This window comes from Bos grunniens, chromosome 22 (genome assembly GCF_055505025.1).
Source record: "Bos grunniens cultivar Pamir isolate PY7600 chromosome 22, Bosgru_T2T1.0, whole genome shotgun sequence".
Classification (NCBI taxonomy): Eukaryota; Metazoa; Chordata; class Mammalia; order Artiodactyla; family Bovidae; genus Bos; species Bos grunniens.
In genome coordinates, this window is record NC_141186.1 from 46,194,047 (window position 1) to 46,216,511 (window position 22,465).

The following is a 22,465-nucleotide window of genomic DNA, read 5'->3' on the forward strand; positions in this document are numbered from 1 at the left end:
ATTTTGTAGTCTCCCAGGAATATCTCTCAGAGCGGTCAGTGCACATTTTTATTGATTGCAATTTGCTTTGGGGCCCCTCTAGCACAGGGAGTGTGAAGACCCCTCCTATCCCATCCCAAACTTTTCCTCTCATGTCTCCACTGCTGCCCACCCTCACTGCTAAGCCCCTTCTGTCACCAGCTCGTATCTCTGGAAACACAACACTCCCTACACTTTCAAATTCAGGCTTCAGGAGCTGGTGGAAATGGGGGACTCCGAAAGGGCAGAGAGGGGGCCGGCTGCCTAGTGAAGGGGCCCAGGGAAACTTGGAAGCAAGGCCAGTATGAGTCAATCAGTCAGCAAGTATTTATTTAGTGCTAGGCAGCTTGGGGGATACAGAGAAATTATAAGACGCCATCCGGTCCCTGGCTGGATTTCTGGCTGGGTTCCCCGAATAAGAACCAGGCCCGGAGCTGGGGCCTGCTCAGCCCATGGAAGGCTGCCATGGCCTGTGGGGCGGTTTGCCCTGCAGAGCAGCCCCCAGTGAAGGTGAGAGCAGGAGCTGGGAAGAGAGGGCCAAGGAGTCCCTGCCCCTGCAATGCCACACACCAGGAGCGAGTCATCTCACCACTCAGGACCTCAGTTTCCACAGATGTAAAATGAGAACAACACCAGTACCTGCCCAGTCAGGTGTGGCCAGGTGTGAACAAACTGATGCATAAGAAGGGCCTGGCATTGGGTTGGGCACACAGCATGCTCAACACAGGCAGATTCCTACTGAGAGGCAGGGATTGCATGAGACAGTACCAGTCAGTGCCATGGCAGCCACTCAACCAAGGTGTGCCTGACAACGCTTCTCTCTGGGGGCTCCCCTGACAAGACGCGGATGTTAGTGGCACAGACTTTAAACGTTTGGGAACCCTTAACCAGCCGGGGACAGAGCTGGTAAAGAAACACTCCCCCTTCCATTTTTCAGGCAGACAATCCTGAGGTGTGTTCCGCACGACAGCTCTAGGGGTTGGACTGAATGGGATCAAGCCCTGCCATGCAGGCAGCTGGAACACACCCTCTGGTTTGCTTTTCCCCTGCCCTGGTGTACTCTCTCTGCTCCTTGCGCATTTCCCAGGACCACTCTTCACAATGAATCCTTTTCCTCAGACACTGCTTTGTGTGGGGGAAGATGGAGGGGAGTGGCTGTGACTTCACAGTACAGCAAAATGGTCAAGAGCTGGGATGGATATGGGCGGGGCCAGACCTGCCTCTCCTTGGCACTGGCTGTGTGACAGAAACCAAATGTCCCTGATCCTGTGTTTTGCCATTGGTAAAATGCAGCTATGGGTAGTCCTGACCTCAAGCCATTATTCTGAGGGTTGGAGGAAAGAATGCATAGAAGTGCTTAGCCTATGCCTGCTGCAGAGATCTGGGTTCCCGTTCCGTCTGGGTTTCCAGGAGCAGAACTTGAGACCAGGTCTCATGGGAAAGTGATCATCAGGAGCAAACAACATAGGAACGTGGAAGAGGGAGGGAAAGGAAGCTGAGCAAAGACATCAAGCAGAGCTGCATCAAGGGTAATATTGACCAGATCCCTCGCGGAGCTCTGGAGACAATGTGGACACGCCTCAGAGGGAGGCGGCATCTTAGCACAAGTGGCCAAGCGCCGAAGTGGAAGGTAGCGTTGACAAAGAGGCTTGAGTGCAGGTTTGGGGATGTACACGGGACACTGTGTACAGAATTAATAAAAGGAAGGGATGATAACAGGATCCAAGGAAAAATGGTGGACACCGACCATGTCTGCCACAGCATACTAGCGGTGGTGTTGTCAGGGTTATTATACTCCTGTTTTTTGTAGAAAAGCCTTCTGGATTAACAACAGAAAAGCCAGGCTTTAGAGCATGCGCAGTGCCAGTTTCCCTCAGGCCTTTTCTTCCTGGAACTCATCTTCCCTAAAGTTCACAAAGTAATGGCCTGTCCTCTGAAGCACCAGCCTTCTGTATGGGTCTCCTGCCATATGTCAATGGAAGCTCAAAGATTTCCCTGTTCCCCAAAGCATGAGGAGGGCTGCCTCGAGATGCCTGAGGATGGGAGCAGTCATGCTTTCTCTCTCTCTGAAGCTTCACACACTCAAGATTCTCTCTATGTCTCTGCTGAAAACTGGGTGGGAGGTGGGGAGAGGGAATGGGCAGGAAGTGCAGCAGGGAGACCAGGCTGGAGCTGGAGGGTGGCTGCAGTCTTTCAGAGAAGAAGTGATATGGTCTGGACACAGGTAGAGGTGGGAGGAAGTCAAGTGGGCAGACCTGAAAGTTATTCACTGATTGGCTTGGTAGGAGGGGATGAAGCTGACAGGAGGTATTGAGACGGATGCCCTGGCCACCATGTTTTACATTTGAGTAACTGAGTGACATTCACCAGGATGGGAAACCAGAGGATAAGCAGATTTAGGGTTGAAAAGCAAGACCAGTTTGGGGCCCTTTTCACTTGAAACATATGAGAGACAGAGGCAAATAAAACTTTCGTTAGACAGTTTTATAGTTTTATAGCTCTGTAGGTCGGCAGCTTAGGGAAGACAACTTGGTAAAACTACAGATTAGAGTTCTGAAAAGAGTCTGGGCTGGGCCCTACCACCACAGAAGAGCAAGTGAGTGGTGTGGCCCGGCCCATAGTGGGACCTAAGGGATGAGCACGCCTGCAACATGTCCCATCTCTGTAGGTGAGAGCTTGGACTTGCTCTGCATTGCTCCCTTCAAAGTCCTTCCACAATCTTAATGCTCCTGGCAATGGAGTATCTGAAAACTATTGCTGACAAGACATCCCTTTGGGAGAACATGCTCAGGGAAGGGTGGGGGGCTACTGCTCTTCCTGCTCCCCAAATTCTCCTTCCACCACCCTCCCCCTGACATTGCTGGGGAGAACAGCCCTTCTTGGGTCTCTCTGGCAGAGAGCTCAGGTACTGCTTCCCTTCATGGAATGAATGCTTTCAAATTCTTTAGTATCTCCATGATTCTCAAGACCCAGTCAACCTCTTTTGTTGCTCTCTTGAAACTCTAGTACTTTCTTAAAATCACTGATCTCAGCTCATGCTTAATACTTTCCTTCATCTCATGACTTGCCCACCTTGACTACCAAATTCAAAACTCTGCATTTGTTCACCATCAGATCCCCAAGGCCTTATGTGGTGCTTTCTGGCATGGGAGAAATTCAATAACTATTTATTGAATGAACGAGTCTCTCCTCAGTCCTTCTCTACTCTTGAAAACTTAGGTCCCAAACTAAGAATAAGTATTCTCAACAGTATAAACCATCCTGCTTCCTTATTCTTCTAATTAAAATCATACGAAGCGCATCTACTACTTCTCTTCCCTGTTTCTCTGTTCAGCTGTATGTGCCGGGCCATTCTTGGTTTCCAGCGTGTTCCAAGTTTCCCGTTGGGTAGCTCTGAGGTCCACCTCTCCTCAGGCAGCTTTATTAAGCCTGTGGGATTTCTCAGTAGCTTCAGATATGGACAGTCAAAAGTTAATCCACTGCTCAGGTGTGTCAGAGCCTGAAGAAACTTTAATTACAGAAAACATGAGGATTACCGAAGGTGTTTCTAAGCTTTCCAAATGATGTATCTCATCTGGAAAATTTCAAAAAGGCTGTCCACGTGGTATATTCCATGTTACATAACCCATGTCCAACACCCTTGCTCATGTTCCCAGATACTCTACAGAAAAAATGTTCCAGGACATTTTTACCCCAAAGTATCTGGAGTCCTTATGGAAAATCTTCTCAAAATGTTCGTGTTTATGCCCAAATTTGACATGTGAACCTTTTCCTTCGCTTCACTCTTCAAACATGCTTAGGCTTATGCTGTCTGAAGATTCCTTTAGTCATTGGCCTGCCCCATGTCAGGTGGTAATCACTACTTTAAAACATTGAGATTAGTGCAGTAAAAAAGATTTATGAATATTAATTCATTTTATAGCAGGTCATAATGTGAGCCGGAGAACAAACAGAGTATGGTTTCATTCCAATGTTTTACTGCAAACAAGAATGAGATTGCGTGTTGTGGAAAATATTAGCTGGAGATACTGGTTTGAAAACCAATTTGTTTAGAGGCTTTGGCTGTAACTTGCCAGACACCCTGAATTTGTGGAGAGTCTGTTCTGGAGAGTAAGGATCGTGAATTTTATAGCTGTCATGTTTTTCATAATCAGCAGCATTATCCAAAGAATTTAAAATATATATATTCTTACACTGCAAGCCACAGAACACTGAAGTGGCTGGGATTAAAGGAAAGTCCTTTCCAAAGTTTCTAGAGCTGTAGTGTACAAGACTGCGTTGTCTTGCTAGCTGATCACTTCTCCACAAGTCAGCACACCTCCACTACAAAAGTACTTGCAAACGTCACTGAAGTGTTGCATTCAATGGTCTCTCCTCACCCTTGCAGTACCTGACATCCTTGGCTCTTTTTTTCCCTAACTTGCTTCCCTTGGCATCAGCAAGGGAAATCCTAAAAAGCTGTGTAACCACAGTTAAGGGAATAGATTTTGGATTTGGCCAGGTTATCAGGGTTAAAATCCCAGCTCTACCCTTTACCAGCTACATGACTTTAGACAAGTTTACTAACCCAGTGTCCTTATCTGTAAAATGGGTTAAAAATAGTACTCAAGAAGAGTGAATGATTCAAGGTATATAAAGTACTCAGAACAGTGCCTGATACATAGTAACTGCTCAATTAACAGTGCCACTGTTTAACTGATGATATCACAGGGTCAAGAGTAAGTCTGACCCCTGCCTGATAACTCTGTCTGTGATGTAATTTTGAGGGGAAATCTTTCATTCAGGGCCATGGATTTATCTCTTTAGGGTTTATGTGTTGGAATCTGGATTAAGAAGCTTCTCCTAACTCAAGGTTGTAAAGATTTTGTCTACATTTCCTTCATTAATTCTATACTTTTAACATTCAGTTTAGTTCTTCCTCCATGTACAGATTATTTTATTTGGTGTGAGGAAATAATTTAAAGTAAAATTCCCATGGAGTGATGCTACTTTTCCCATGCTCTTTACTGAATACTCAGTCTTTTCTCCCAGTGTTTTGTAATGCTTCTCTGTAATATGATGCCCTCTGTCCCAAGGGTTTCAGGAGTCCATGGGATGCTCTAATCTCCTCCCTTGGTCTACTCTTCTGCTCCTATTTTATTGCCATACTGTCTTAATTACCATACTGTCTTAATTACTATTGCTTTTTAATATGTCTTAATAGAGGAGAGTGAAATAGTTGGCTTTAATCTCAACATTCAGAAAATGAAGATCATGGCATCTGGTCCCATCACTTCATGGGAAATAGATGGGGAAACAGTGGAAACAGTGTCAGACTTTATTTTTGGGGGCTCCACAATTACTGCAGATGGTGATTGCAGCCATGAAATTAAAAGACGCTTACTCCTCGGAAGGAAAGTTATGACCAACCTAGATAGCATATTCAAAAGCAAAGACATTACTTTGCCAACAAAGGTCCATCTAGTCAAGGCTATGGTTTTTCCTGTGGTCATGTATGGATGGGAGAGTTGGACTGTGAAGAAAGCTGAGCACCGAAGAATTGATGCTTTTGAAGTGTGGTGTTGGAGAAGACTCTTGAGAGTCCCTTGGACTGCAAGGAGATCTAACCAGTCCATCCTAAAGGAGATCAGTCCTGGGTGTTCATTGGAAGGACTGATGCTAAAGCTGAAACTGCAATACTTTGGCCACCTCATGTGAAGACTTGACTCATTGGAAAAGACTCTGATGCTGGGAGGGATTGGAGGCAAGAGAAGAAGGGGACGACAGAGGATGAGATGGCTGGATGGCATCACCAACTCGATGGAAATGAGTTTGAATGAACTCTGGGGGTTGGTGATGGACAGGGAGGCCTGGTGTGCTATGATTCATGGGATCACAAAGAGTCAGACATGACTGAGCGACTGAACTGAACTGAATATGTGGCAAGAAGAATCTTCCTACCCTCCTATTTGAAAATATTCTTTGTCATTCAAGAAATTTTACTCATCCATATATATCTTAGAGAGTATTTTCAAAAAATGCTTGAATTTTTTTATTGGAATTTCATTTATTTTCAAACTAATTCAGTGTATATTGATTGGTATCATTTCAATATTTACTTGACCCAAACCTTAGGCATGATATACATTGACATAGGTCATTGTTACCATCTTAGAATAAAATTTAAAATCTTTCCAGAAAGAGCCTATGCAATCTTTATTGTATTAGCTAGTAGATAATTCACAGTTTTAGTTGCCATTATAAATTTTCTTATTGCATTTTCTAATAGGAATTTGCTTTAGTAGGTGCCCACTAAGGGTTTTTATAACTTAATCTTGTTTCTGGAAAGCTTGCTGAACTCTCTCACAAATTCTAAAGGTTTTCTTCTAGTTTCTGTGGATTTCTATGTAAAGAATATTTTTTCTTGTCCTTTCCAATTCAATATTTTTGTTACTCATTTATCTTATTGCTTTTCCAAATACTTGGAATAGCAGCTGTTACAGAGGTAAGTTTTATCTTGTTCCTGACTTTAAAAAGTGCTTATAAAATTTCTTTATTAAAATGATGTTTTTCAATGGATTTTTGGATGATAAACTTTATCACATCGTTTCTAGTTTTCTAAGATTTTTTTTTTCAGAAGTGGATGTTGGTCTTTATCACATGCTTTTTCTATTTCTATTGTGACCCTGCAGTCTTTTATTCTGTTTTTTAGAGTGAATTATATAGCTAGTTTTTCTTATGTTGGGCCATCCTTGGATCATCTTAATATACTTTTGGAAATAAATAGGTAATATTTTATTTAAGATTTTCAAAATTAAGTTCGGACGTTAAATTGAATTATAGTACTTTTTTTTTTACTCTTGAACTCTTTTCATCTGGTTTAGCTATTAAAATTATACTCGCCTCATGAAATGAGCTGCCCAGACTGCCCCTATTTTCAAATTTCTAAGATAATGTGTATAAGTTAGGAATTGTGTATTCCTTGCCTCATCTATACAACTTTCTGCAGCTGCCATTTATCTTCATATCGCCATGTTACTTGTTTCTTTGAAACAGCTCTGTTGTCCTTTTCCTCCCATCTTTAGATGATCATTTAGCTTATTTATTTTTCAATCTTCTTTATTTTCAGAAGGTATTCAGAGCTAGACTTTGCATTCTTGGAACTGTGTTAGCAACACCCAGCAAATGTTGGCATGCACTACTTCCATTTTATTTACTATAGAGTTACCCCTTTTGTTTCCTTGTTTCCCCAAGTTCTACCTGACAGTAAATTTTCTGTCTCAGTTTTTCTTACTTTATAAATACACTGATTCATATTTTTAGCTAACTCAGTTTTACTTATTTTAAATTTTATTACATTGTAGTTAGAGAACATTGTCTGATAATAAGAATTAGAAATATATTGACATTTTCTTTTTGTCTCTAGTATGTGATTTCTTTTAATGACCAATCTGTTCTTTAAAAAGTATGCAGTCTATGTTGGGGTGCAAACTTTAATATAAATTTATATGCATGTCAATTATTTTATTACTGTCTTGTATATTTTAAATATTTTAAATTTATTTTTTATATTCTAGTCCATTCTTATTGAATTCAATAATCAGTTTCTGTGAGCAGTGATTTTTAAATCTCCAAAAACTTTTTAACTCTCATTTTTGTCATCTTTGCCTTATGTACTTTGCATGATTGCATTTTGCTGCTGGATATATAAATTGTGGTGCTGGAGAAGACTCTTTGAGAGCCCCTTGGACTGAAAGGAGATCAAACCAGCCAATCCTAAAGGAAATGAATCTTGAATATTAATTGAAAGGACAGATCCTGAAGCTGCTCCTCCAACACTTTGGCCACCTGATGTCAAGAGCCTGCTCACTGGAAAAGACCCCGATCCCAGTAAAGATTGAAAGCAAAAGGAGAAGGGGCCAGTAGAGAACGAGATAGATAGCATCACCACCTAAATGGACAGGAATTTGAACAAACGCCAGGGATGGTGGAGGACAGAGGAGCCTGGCATCCTACAGCCCATGAGGTTGCACAGAGTCAGACAGGACTTAGCAACTGAACAATGACAACAACAATATATCTATATCTATATAAATGCAATCTCTCTCTCTCTTCTTTATGATTTAAAAAACCTTATATTGTTTCTATTACACTAGGAGATAAATCCAAAAGATACTGCTATGATTTTATGTCAAGGAGTGTTCTGCCTGTTTTCCTTTAGGAGTTTTATAGTATCTGGTCTTACACTTCGGTCTCTAATCCTTTTTGAATTGACTATGCCAAAGCCTTTGACTGTGTGGATCACAATAAACTGTGGAAAATTCTGAAAGAAATGGGAATACCAGACCACCTGACCTCCCTCTTGAGAAACCTATATGCAGGTCAGGAAACAACAGTTAGAACTGGACGTGGAACAGCAGACTGGTTCCAAATAGGAAAAGGAGCACATCAAGGCTGTATATTGTCACCCTGCTTATTTAACTTCTATGCAGAGTACATCATGAGAAATGCTGGGCTGGAAGAAGCACAAGCTGGAATCAAGATTGCCAGGAGAAACATCAATAACCTCAGATATGCAGATGACACCACCCTGATGGCAGAAAGTGAAGAGGAACTAAAAAGCCTCTTGATGAAAGTGAAAGAGGAGAGTGAAAAAGTTGGCTTAAAGCTCAACATTCAGAAGACGAAGATCATGGCATCTGGTCCCATCACTTCATGGCAAATAGATGGGGAAACAGTGGAAACAGTGTCAGACTTTATTTTTGGGGGGTCCAAAATCACTGCAGATGGTGATTGCAGCCATGAAATTTAAAGATGCTTACTCCTTGGAAGCAAAGTTATGACCAACCTAGATAGCATATTCAAAAGCAGAGACATTACTTTTCCAACAAAGGTCCATCTAGTCAAGGCTATGGTTTTTCCAGTGGTCATGTATGGATGTGAGAGTTGCACTTTGAAGAAAGCTGAGCACCGAAGAATTGATGCTTTTGAACTGTGGTGTTGGAGAAGACTCTTGAGAGTCCCTTGGACTGCAAGGAGATCTAACCAGTCCATCCTAAAGGAGATCAGTCCTGGGTGTTTATTGGAAGGACTGATGCTAAAGCTGAAACTCCAGTACTTTGGCCACCTCATGCAAAGAGTTGACTCATTGGAAAAGACTCTGATGCTGGGAGGGATTGGGGGCAGGAGGAGAAGGGGATGACAGAGGATGAGATGGCTGGATGGCATCACTGACTCGATGGACATGAGTTTGAGTGGACTCCGGGAGTTGGTGATGGACAGGGAGGCCTGGCATGCTGCGATTCAGGGGGTCTCAAAGACTGAGTGACTGAACTGAACTGAACTGATGGTGTTAGAGAATGTTTTTATTTTCACTCTTTTATAGGCATCTGCTCAGTTTTCCCCAAACCACTTTTTGAAGAGAATGTCTTTTCTTCATTGCATGTTCTTGCCTCCCTTGTTATAGATTAATTGACCATATGTGTGTGCATTTATTTATGGGCTTTCTATCCTATTCCATTGATCTAAATGTTTGTTTTTTGTGCCAGTACTATATGGTTTTGCCTACTGTAGTTTTGTAATATATCTGAAGTCAGGGGGCCTAATTCCTCAGCTCTGTTTTTCTTTCTCAAGATTACTTTGGCAATGGGTCTTTTGTGTTTCCATACACATTTTAAGGTCTTTGTTCTAGTTTTGTGAAAAATGCCATTGGTAATTTGATAGGAATTGCACTCTGTAGATTGCCTTGGGTAGTATAGTAATTTTCACAATACTGATTCTTCCAACTGAAGAACATTGTAATCTTTCCATTTGTCTGTGTCATCTTCGATTTCTTTCATCAGTGTCTTATTAGTTTTTGGGATACAGGTCTTTTGCTTCCTTATGTAAGGTTATTCCTAGATATTTTATTCTTTTTGATGCAATAGTAAATGGGGTTGCTTTCCTCATTTCTCTTTTTGAACTTTCATTGTTAGCATATAGAAAGCAACAGGTATCTGTGTATTCATTGTGTATCCGACAATGTTACTGAATTCATAGATGAGCTCTAGTAGTTTTTTGGTGGAATCTTTAGGATTTTCAATGCAAAGTATCAGGTCATCTACAAGCCATGATGGTTCTACTTCTTATTTTCCAATTTCAATTCTGTTTCTTTCTTTTTCTTCTCTAACTGCTGTGCCTAGGTCTTTCAAAATGATGTTGAATAAAAGGGGTAAGAGTGGATATTCTTGTCTTGTTCCTGATCTTAGAGAAAACATTTTCAGCTTTTCAACACCGAGTATGATGCTAGTTGAAAAGATGTTCAACATCACTGATTATTAAAATAAATGCAAATTAAAGCTACAATGAGGTATCACCTCATACCAGTCAGAATCGCCAACATCAAATAGTGTACAAATAATAAACGCTGGAGATGATATAGAGAAAAAGGACCCCTGCTACACTGCTGGTGGGAATGTAAACTGGAACAGCCACTAGGAAGAACAATATGGAGGCTCCTTAAAAAACTAAAAACAGAGCTGCCATATTTGGCTTTGTTTTACTAAATAATTTACCTGAACTGAACTGGTTGGTTAAGACATCTGGGTTCACCCAGACTTGCTATATTTCCCCCACTATGCTTTTCAGGAAAGGGCTGCCCAGCCACTTGCACACTGCCCTGCCCAGCAGGCCTGGTTAGACCTCATGATTCAGCTCTCAGAGCTTTATTTCCTGAGTCATTTTACAGTGGAAGGCAGTCTGGAAGAGACCACCCATCCATAATGACTGTCTTACCCATTTAATTTAAGATAATTAAGGACAGACACAATCTAATTTCATAAATTTGAAAGAGTAAAGGAGTCATACTATCTTCAATGATGACGAAATACAAGAAACAGAGAAGAAATACTAGTTTACTCAACTACAGAAATGACAGACAAGTAACCTTAGGATAAAATGCAATGTAATGATCCATTAAAAATTGTGGTGTGGTGAAACATTGCTAAGACCCACCATTAGAAAGGAGAACTTTCAGGAACACTTATACAGAATAATCATTTGTGACTAGAAAGAAAAAAAAAAAAACTGGCTGCAAAAAATGAGTTGAATCTTCCTTGCATTCCTATGGTCTGCCTGTCTCTTGAAGTTAGCCTTGTGATAGAGTCATGAACCTCATACCACTTTTTGATGGTTTCAAATTCATTATGTTTTAAGTGTGAGGTTCATTTCAAGCGGGTTTTTACTGAAATCTTGCTCCTAGGTGACAGACCATTTATAGGTCACTGGAATCCCTAAGTTTCCTGCCTTTACACATATGATCACATAGCACCTCTGGCATGAAAACAATTGGCTGTGAGATCTGGTGAGCAGATTTTCTCAACCACAGCATGACATTTTGGGTACGTGCAAGTGAAAGTTAACTTTGAAGGAAGATCAATAAAAAAGTCCTGATAAACTCATATGTTAATTTATAATCAGTGTTTTGTTTATAAAAATTGAATAGATTCCCTAAAGCACTTACCTTTGTCTTCACTCCATTAATAGAGAATTACTTAAATTTGTCTAAAATTTATATTTAATTACAAAAAGGAATATATATAACACTAATATGTATAATTTTATATACATTAGTGTATATTATACTAATCTATAGTATACAGAGTGGAGAAGGCAATGGCACTCCACTCTAGTACTCTTGCCTGGAAAATCCCATGGATGGAGGAGCCTGGTAGGCTGCAGTCCATGGGGTCGCTAAGAGTCGGACACGACTGAGCGACTTCACTTTCACTTTTCGCTTTCATGCATTGGAGAAGGAAATGGCAACCCACTCCAGTGTTCTTGCCTGGAGAATCCCAGGGACGGGGCAGCCTGGTGGGCTACCGTCTATGGGGTCACACAGAGTCGGACACGACTGAAGTGAGTTAGCATAGCATAGTATACAGAGAGGGAGGCCTGGCATGCTGCAGTCCACAGGGTTGCAAAGAGTCAGACACGACTGGGTGACTGAACAACAACATAGTATATGGAAAATACTTCAATACACACAAATTATTTATTGATCCAGTATCTAAATATTCTTATAAAGTCAAATTGAAATACAACTTATACTAATGCTGTACCTTGACCTTGTTATCAACATAACGTATTTACTGTTAGAAAACCTTAAATATCATAGAGCATATGTAAGAAAGTGAGAGGGAGAAAAATTGATTTACATACTCTCCAGAAAATCATATTCACATCCTTTCTTGGAGGTCCTTGATCTCTACAAACCCATGTTATCTGTCCTCTGTCCTCCAAGCATGTGGTCACTGGCTGTGGGCGGGGTCTATACTCTGGGTTTGTTTTGATGAATAAAGAGTTGACTCAGATTCCACATGTGACCTGGCTGAGACTGAGCCCTAGAACCTCTGAAATTGTTAGGGTGGAGTGAGGGGTATTGCTAGGCGTGGAGAAAAGCAGCCATAAGTTCCCAAAAGGTTTCTATTTCTATTGTTGAAACTATTAATTCATATTTGGTAGATTGTATTTTCTGGAGGGCGTGGATTAATGGAGATGGAATCATTTCTGAGTGCTGCTGATTCTTTGAAATTTGCTGAGTTGTTTCAGGAAATAAAGAATGAATTAGAGGTCCAGGTAGCTGAGGAGAGTCATTTCTCCTAATCGCCTCCAGAACCCAGCTCCATTGCGTCACCTCAGGGAGCAATGACAAGGGGACATTAGGGCCAGCACCTCTGGCTTGGGCTCTGGTGACTTAATAAAGAGCACACTGTGCAGTGACAGTGAAGGGCAGGAAAACACGGTGGACACTACCAAACAGAGGCTGCCTCCTAGAGACGGTCTCAGTCGGACCATGTTGTGAACCAAAGGACAGCAACTGGGGAAACTTGGAAGCACTTCGGGGATTCCAGAGGGGCAGAACTGGCACCCAGGTGCTACACTACTTGGAGTCAGGATCGTGGGCATTTGGGAATGAAACAAAATTATGACCCCACTTTATCATCATTGGCTGATGAGTTTTGATAATCTGGTGTAAGACTACATACGGTTAACTATTTTTCTAGTAGCCACAGTATTTTCAGAACTTTACAAGCAGTAACTGTAATCCTTATAAAACCTTACAGAATAGATATTGTTCCCATTCTAAAAATAGAACTATGGAGGGAGGCTTTGCATGAAGTTACTCAGCTACTTACATGGCAGGTCTCTCTGTTTTCAAAGGCTGGACTTCACTGCCTCACTAGTTCTACACCAGATTTCCATTTCTGGGCTTGATTCGAAGGAACACGGGAATCTGCAAATCAATGGGCATATCACACTTTGAATCTCACTTAGATGTTCACCCAAGGGATGGCTCTTGACTCAAGCTGGCCAGTCATCACATCTCATGATGTGATGGCTAAGAGGGTAAGGCTAAAGAGAGGAGCTCTTCTATGAAGTGAGGGAGGAAGAGTTTCCTAAGGATGGTGATGGTTTGGGCAGACAAATTTATACCTGTCCACTGTATCTTCCTACCCGAGGAGAAGTGACATGTGAGCTGGGACTGGTGGGGTGGGTGGGGCGGGGTCTTACGGGTGAGGAAGACTTCACTGCACCCGTGCAGAAGCTTCTGCAGGCTTGCCTTGAAAATGATTCATTGCAACTATTTCCAGAGTGTGAACCCATGAGATGGAGATCACCGTTTCCCTGACAGGGATAGATAAAAACCTTGCTTCTCTCCAGACCTGACACCTGAGACCCATTCAAACTGACCATTCCTTTCTTCCCCTGACCTGGAAAACAGTCCTCATTGATGGGTAATGTGATTGCCAATTTCAAGGACACTGATTCTAATCTGCCTTGTCAGTTTAACCCAGACCAATTTCTTTGTACAAGAGCTGCTCAGAAAATTGATTTCTTCCAACAATTGTGTAGCAAGCATTTTCTATTCCCTTAAAAGAAAATGCAATAATAGAAGTCAGCGAATGGGGATCTACATAATTTTTACTCCCCCTGTTGTAGGCAGTAAGAGACAGAGATTGGGCTGGGGTGACATACACTGTTCATTGCCTACGTAGAAGTGGCAAATTTCATTTAGCTTGAAATAAACGGTTAGCATTTATAATTAAACTTTCAAAGGGTTGTCCGCTGATTGAAAAACATTATCCCCTGCTCTTATTTCCAGCTGTATTTGGAGCTGATTGGCTAATTTAGGGGCAATATGCCTTTGATATTTGAGTCTGTCGTTCACTCTAACCTGAAACAGACATGCTGAGAAGAGGAAGTTGGGTTGGTGATGTGTTAACTCTTGTTTGTGATTTACCCCGAGGTTCTATAAGGAACCTGCAACTTGTACATTAAGGAATGAAACTAGAGACAGTCACATCTGGTTTGCTGGAAGCCCTCCTCCCCTTAAAAGAAAATAAAGCAGTAACCAAAAATGCTTAGGCTAGATAGTTTGCTTATGATGGATAGTTTATCATGGATAGAAGGTTGGAGACTCAAGTGTCGCAGAAAACAAAGCCGAGGAGATTTCAAGAGGGGTTATAAGCATCAGTGAGTCACTGGAAATAGAAAATGATACATAATGGAGTTTCTCAGAAACAATGTAGCAAGATAAAGCTTTTAGAATTCATTCATGTTTTGCAGTTGAAAGGCCAAGTGGCTATGAACTGCTGTTGGGCACACTGTTTGGTCCTGAGGGAGAAGCGGAGATGTGTTGGAAGTAGGAAGTAATCAGCTTCATAAGGGCCGTGTCGAGACATTCATGGGCCTCCTTCTCTGTTAAAAAAACATTTTAAAATATGTTTTTGTCTATGTTGGTATAAAGACAACATTAAAAAAAAAAAAAGACAGCGCTAAGCCGTGTCCGACTCTTGTGATCCCATGAGCTGTAGCCTGCCAAGGCTTCTCCGTCCATGGAATTCTCCAGGTAAGAATACTGAAGTGGGTTGCCATTTCCTTCTCCAGAGGAACGTCCCAACCCAGGAATTAAACCCAGGTCTCCTGCATTGCATATTTATATATTAAAACATTTAAATACATTTAATAATCAAAACACACACTATTTTCATGTAATGTTTGTTAAAGAATCAAGACTAATGCCTAAAGCACCCATGATGAACAAAATACCAACATGTTAAAGAACGACAGGATCAGTTGTACCTTCAAGCTTTCTGGAGCTCCCTGTTGCATCCCCGGACTTCTAGGCAACATGGATGAGGTGCAGGAGGGAGGCCGGTGGTGTGGAGGGCAAGGTCTGGAGTGGAATCCTCAAGTCCGGGTCAGAGTCCTGCCTCTTTCTTCCCCACTCAGAGGTGTTGGATACGGTCCAATCTCTTTCTGCCTCATTAATAAGCGACATTTCTGAGCAGTGATGGAGGACTATATTCTTACCACTGGCAGAGCATAAAAGTTAATGGTAGGTGGCACACAGATGAATTTTTTTATTGTATCATTTTTTTCATTTATTTTAATGTGTGTTTAGTTTCTTATATATTAAAAAATCTGAAACTAGCACATCAAAATCATAGTTTCACAGATATGACAGTTGAGGATAAGAGTAAATAAAAGGAGAAGACAAAAAGTGAGTTAAAACAATTAACAAATCAATATCTCTTAACAAAATTACTGTCAGAAACTCTCAGAGCATTCTCCTAATGACTGCTCAGTAAGAACTGCCTGGATGGGACAATGACTGAGGCAGGCAGGTTAAGTCACACCTCTGGCTTCCGAGCCTGGCTCCCGCTCTAATAACTTTGTAGCCTAGAATATGTATATGTAACATGGGGTGGGGGGAGCGGGGCTCAGCGTCCTCACATGTATAAGGAGATCCCAAATGATGGTACCTACACTGTGGAGCTGTAAAGATGAAATAGCTCCTCCAAGGCATGTGGCCCAGACCTGGCACAAGGAAGGAGCACAACTCATGTGAGCTCTGTTATCATCACTGCACCAACATACGTACGGACTTTGCTTGAGTGAACCTAAATTTGCCCTTATAGGGAGAAATGGAAATAAAGCTGTTTTTAACCCCTTTCTCCACTACTAAAAATTGAAATGCATAAATGGTAAGCCAAGGCAGTGGGTTAGATTAGAAAGAACATGGGCTTTGGAATCAGAAGTGTTTGGTCTTGACTCTGCCATTTGCTAGTGGGTGTCCTTAGATGAGACAGATAATTTAGCTTCTGTGACCATCTAGAAACTAAGCAAAGCACCAGTGCCTAAAAGAGACCTCTGAATATTGCTGATGTAAACCAAGTTCACTTCGTGTGGTCAACTTGACAAATTCGTATTTCCCTCCTTTCTCTGCCCTTCCCTCCTCTGCCCCTCCCCTCCCCACCGCCACCTCTCCTCTCCCATCATCTTCCCTTTCCTTTCCTAGGTTTTGGTTTTGTTTTTCTATAACATTCTACACAGTTTCTTATCCCAGCCACCTCAATGTCTTGTCTGCTTTATTTTTTTCTGTTGCCTTTGAGATGCTCCTTTGACTTTAATTAAACTTGTGAGCCTGGAAAATGTATTCAGTTTGGAAAAAACAAACAAACAAACAAAAAACCCCACATAGACAAGGCCATTTTTTTTCTTCAGTTTCTATACTTTTTTCAAGCTCTCAATGACCTAATCTCTTATTTCATACACTTTTTCCCCCCATAGTCAATCAACTTGGCCTCTAGTCAATTTGACATTGATTTTTTTTTTTTTTTTAATGCTATGGATGAAGAGGCTGATCAGAATGAAAAGTATCCAGTGGCCATCAAAATGAATGGCCCTACATTTTAGCCCTTCTGAAAATGATTTTTCATTTAAGAGATGCTTTTGACTCTAGTCCAGAACAAAACAAAGCAAGGTCAAAATTTCCTGAGAATCACCATGTAGTGAAGCCTGGGAATTATCGGGAAAAATCTCTCATGATGAGATTTCCAGTTCATATTTCCAGGTGTGGAAAGCATTTTCCCAGAAGTTTAATGACAGAGCCAACAGGGTAGATGCTTGCCTGATTCAAACAGGTAAATAGATTTGTGGTCTCCCATCACACGTGGGTTTTATTGATTCTACTGTTGTTAGTGACATGGGATTAAGAAGATGTTGAAATGAACTCACCATGCGCAGATCCTAGAGAGAAAATCTATGACTCACATGGATGAGTCTTGGTGAATGTGCTTGGCTACAGGATTGTGTACCTCCTGGGAGCCTCAGAGCTTGGAAAAGAAGTCATTCCTAAAGAATGGGGCAAACCATTGATGAAAACCCCAGCCTTCATAGGAGCACAGGGGGAGACGGTGAGGAATAATGAGAAACAAAATGGATAGCAAAGGGAAGTGAGTTTCCACTGCGTGCCGGGCACATCACAAACAGCATCTCATTTAATCACTTCCAGAGGTCTCCAAGGAAGGTATTTTCTCTCCTCATGACCTACCACAACCACCAGCCATTTCACAGATAAGGAAACTGAGACGGCAAGTCTAAACAACTTGCCCAAGTTATACACACCATCTAGCTAGATGGTGATGGCTACATTTGAGACCAGGGTCTGAGGCTTAATAAATGTATCTTTCTACCATCTAATGCAATATACATATATACTGAAAAAATATGTTTTTAATTATTGAAGGTTTTTTTCTGTTTAAGGTCAGGAAATAAAAACAAGACAAATTGGAACTTACAATTTTACAAAGTATTTTGATTGTAATCTGGGTGGAAGATACTGTAGACTAAGGCAAACTCTGGTTCAGTTGGGGTTGTGCCACTTATGAGTTCTGTTACCTTGGATAAGACAGTGACCTTCATGAAGCTCTGTCTCCTCATGCACCCTTCTTGGTTCAGCATCACAACCTGCATAGCAAAGTCCTTCAAGGGGACTTAGCAACATAGAGATGACATCCATCACCCCTTAAATGAAAATAAACCAGGGAGAATTATTAACTATGGCAATATCACATGTGTTGTATCTAATTTAGAACTCACCAGAGACTAAAACCACTGTTTATAAAAATACTGTCTGGGTGCCAAGTACTTTCAATGAGATTCTGTATGTGCAGGAAAAATACAAAAAGCATGTTTTTCCATTTGAATGCCAAACTGGAGAGGTTACCTTGTTAAGAATCCCAGTTCCCTTGTTTATATAAATGTCAGGTGTTTATAAATATAATAATCCAAAAATATTGTTTCTACTGAAATCATCTCTTGCTCTGCCGATGTCTTTAACATGGTACCAGGAAAAGTGTCAGAACTTGCAAAAACATTTTGAATCTAGGATAAAATATGGGCATATTTTTTAACCAATATAAACACGTCTGAGAACAATGGAGACAAGCCAGAAAAATGGACTTGTCTTTTTAGGAGCTTCCAGTGAGAAGGAGAATCCCCCAGAGGGGCTCTGAACTGGGAGAAAAATGGTTGAAAATGGAACCAAAGATTAATTGCTTCTCCAGGAGCCAAGCCAAGGCCTGGAGGCAGTCTTTGAATCTGAGCATCTACTCCAAAGACCCCTCAAGACGTGTGAGCTAGTGTGATCCTCTCCCCTCCTGGAGTGTGTCTGCACTTCCTGTGTCTTCCATTCCCCTCACCCCAACTCTAAATGCACCTGTGGAGTGGGACAGGGGACTCCCTTTCAGAGCCAAGTTTTGGCCCCAAGAATAAAACTGTGTAAGAAGAAGATAATTCTAGACTTGTCTCATTAACAACCTAATGGGGTTCCCAGGTGGTACTAGTGGTAAAGAATCAGCCTGCCAATGCATGAGTCATACGAGATATGGGTTCAGTCCCTGGGTCGGGAAGATCCCCAGGAGGAGGAAATGACAACCCACTCCAGTATTCTTGCCTGGGAAATTCCATGGAGAGAGGAGCCTGGTGGGCTGCAGTCCATGAGGCTGCACAGAGTTGGACATGACTGAGCACAAGCAATAGTTAGAACTGGACATGGAACAACAGACTGGTTCCAAATAGGACAAGGAGTTTGTCAAGGCTGTATATTGTCACCATGCTTATTTAACTTATATGCAGAGTACATCATGAGAAACGCTGGACTGGAAGAAGCACAAGCTGGAATCAAGATTGCCGGGAGAAATATCAATAACCTCAGATATGCAGATGACACCACTCTTATGGCAGAAAGTGAAGAGGAACTCAAAAGCCTCTTGATGAAAGTGAAAGTGGAGAGTGAAAAAGTTGGCTTAAAGCTGAACATTCAGAAAACGAAGATCATGGCATCCGGTCCCATCACTTCATGGCAAATAGATGGGGAAACAGTGTCAGACTTTATTTTTGGGGGCTCTAAAATCACGGCAGATGGTGACTGCAGCCATGAAATTAAACGACACTTACTCCTTGGAAGGAAAGTTATGACCAACCTAGATAGCATATTCAAAAGCAGAGACATTACTTTGCCAACAAAGGTTCGTCTAGTCAAGGCTATGGTTTTTCCTGTGGTCATGTATGGATGAGAGAGTTGGACTGTGAAGAAGGCTGAGCACCGAAGAATTGATGCTTTTGAACTGTGGTGTTGGAGAAGACTCTTGAGAGTCCCTTGGACTTCAGGGAGATCCAACCAGTCCATCCTAAAGGAGATCAGCCCTGGGATTTCTTTGGAAGGACTGATGCTAAAGCTGAAACTCCAGTTACTTTGGCCACCTCATGCGAAGAGTTGACTCATTGGAAAAGACTCTGATGCTGGGAGGGATTGGGGGCAGGAGGAGAAGGGGACGTCAGAGGATGAGATGGCTGGATGGTATCACTGACTCGATGGACGTGAGTCTGGGTGAACTCCGGGAGTTGGTGATGGACAGGGAGGCCTGGCGTGCTGCGATTCATGGGGTGGCAAAGAGTCGGACACGACTGAGCGACTGAACTGAACTGAACTGAGCACAAACACATTAACAATCTGCAAACTAAGCCTGATCCTGTCTTCCAGAATAGAGAAAAAACTGGAGGGGAGACTGAACACCAACCTAGTTCAATGGTTCTCAAAGTGTGGTCCCTGGACGAGCAGTACTGACATCATTTGGGAGTTTGTTAGAAATACAAAATAGGGGGCCTCAGACTTAGTGAATCAGATACTCTTGCGTGGGGTCCCACAACTGTGTGGTGAGAAGCACTCCAGATTATGTGATGATGCTGATGCCACTGAAGTCTGAGAACCACTGGCCTGCTTCTTTGGGTAAACCCCAGGGCCGTTCCTGACTGACCCTATGTTTCCATTTATGGAATGCTTACTACCCTTTATGTACTTCATTTAGTCCTTTCTGCAACTTCTGTGGTTGGCACTAACATTTTTCCCGTTTTACAAATGAGGAAACTGACATCACAGAGGTTAAAGAGATGACTCAAGATCACTCAGCTAGGAAGTGGGAGGGTCAAGGTTTAAATCTACATTTGTCTAGACTACTCTTCGCATGCATTATGGTCCACTCAGCACTGTAACTCCCGTCCCATTAGAAATACCCACCTTGTAAAAGGGAACTGGAAGAATAAAGTAAAGCCTAACAGAACATCAGATTGCAGACATAAAACTTCAGTACTCACCCTTAAACTTATGTATAAACTCTTTACAGCAGTGTTCTCCAAAGTGTGTCCTAGCAACCACTGGTTTCACAGAGTATTAATAGGTAGTTTTAGTTCCACAGCAGTTAAGTTTAGTAAATAGTGGTTTAAATTTTCCCAAATCAGTTTCTTAGCAGCAGGGCTTAGTACTGCTGAAGAATGTGGTTAGGTACAAGGTGACTCTCCAAGGACACAGAGTCTACGGCATGTCTTGTTCAATTAGGTAAGGAATTCTTTTCTGCTGGAGCATTTCTTGGGTCTAGAAGGTCACAGAACAAGACGTCAGAAGCCCCACTGTGCAGTATGCTTTGGAAAGCAGCATCCAGGTGACTCTTGCCTGCAGGTTCTCAAGGCCGAGTGGAAACCCCCCCCTCACTGGCTTTCTGCCATTGCTACCGATGCTTTCTTTGGCAGGACTGAGAGACAGCAGTCCCTCTTCCACATCTTTGCTGTCTGGAGATAGGAAGACCAGTTCTACATTCCCTACAAAGACTTGTTTCTCCAGGATTCGATTCCCAGGGCTTCCAGACATGCATCCGTGGCTCTACTGCCATCCCCTTTAAGCTGGACTGGTGCAGTAGCCTTAGAGCTGGCCTTTCCCCTTCTGATCTGGTTCTTCCTCTAACCCCACAGCAGCCAAAGCAAAGATACAGATGCTTGTTCTCTACATCTGTGTCTCCATTCCCACTTTGTAAATAAGACTGTGTACACAAATTCTTTCAGCTTTCACATACATGTACTAATATATAATATTTGTTTTTTTCTTGCCTATTTACTTCACTCTGTGTAACAGTCTCTGTGGTGGCCTAAATGGGAAGGAAATCCAAAAAAAAGAGGGAATACATGTAGACATAGAGCTGATTCACTTTGCTATACAGTAGAAATAACATAACACTGAAAAGCAACTATACTCCAATGAAAACTTAAAATATATATAACAAAATATGTATATATATAATAAAATATGTATATATATGTGTATGATAAAATGCCTTTAAAGCCAGAAAAAAAGTAAAGATACAGAATGACCCTATCTTGTCTTGGCTTAAAGTCCTTCAAGGGCTCTTCACTAAGCTTGGATTGAAATCCAGTCCCTAAACTGGCCTAAATGCCCTGCGGCCTCTTTCTCCTCTTTACTCCAGGCCTCTGCCTTTCCTGTTCCCTCTGCCTTGATTGCTCTTCGTCTCAGTTGAAAGGCTGCTTCCCACTGACCTCTCAGGTCTGAGTTTCAAGTTTCTTTCTCACAGGCCATTTCAGAGATCCAGTCTAACCTAAGAATCCTGTTATAATCTACATCATCACTGTGTCCTTTCCCCTCATGGCACAGGCCTGATTCCATGTTTGTGTAATCATTGATTTGGTGTCCGTATACCCTGCTCAAAAGTAAAACCATTTGCATGTCCAACAAAGACCATTATGCCCTGTACATGGTAGGTTCTCAAAATGTTTGGATCAGCTGTTGATCTCCAGACCTTTCATATCCTTTATTTCCACCTTCTCAGATCCTGGTGTGTTCTTCCTGGGGTGGGTTAAATGGAACTGTCACCTCCCATGCTTTGGATATCATACTTCCAACTAATGTGAAGCCAAAGACCAAATTAGCTTTTCCAGTGGCCGTCTCCACACTTGGGCTCACATCAGACTTACATTAAGTCTTCAGACACACCCTGCTCTTTCCATATGTGTTCTCCTGTGGTATGATGTTCCCAGGCTAAACATATGCTCTAAATCCCGAGGCCTCAGCATATGTCCTCCATCTCAACAGCTGTCATGCACTTCTCTTTTTTTCAAGCATGAAGTCAGGGCTCACACCTATCAGAGTCACTGATAACTTGCACAGAAGTAGGTTGAGGACTGGGCACTAGGGCCCTGTGACCTAGGTCCTCGGAGGCATCCCGCGAGCTCAGCACCATCCTTTGGTGATAGTTCTTCTTTCAGCTGAGGGCTAATGGTGGTGTTTCAGACATTG

General features: G+C 42.0%; 1 long non-coding RNA gene across 1 annotated transcript in view; it reads right to left on the bottom strand.

Annotated features, from left to right (window-relative positions):
• Positions 1-16,605, bottom strand: part of LOC147348372 (uncharacterized) — a 41,129-nt gene extending 24,524 nt beyond the window's left edge. The window contains exons 1-2 of the long non-coding RNA XR_015151527.1: positions 15,121-16,605; positions 13,173-13,270 (exon numbers count right to left, since the gene is read on the bottom strand). This is a non-coding gene — a long non-coding RNA (uncharacterized LOC147348372). The remainder of the gene's footprint in view (positions 1-13,172; positions 13,271-15,120) is intronic.
• Positions 16,606-22,465: the final 5,860 nt, after the last annotated feature.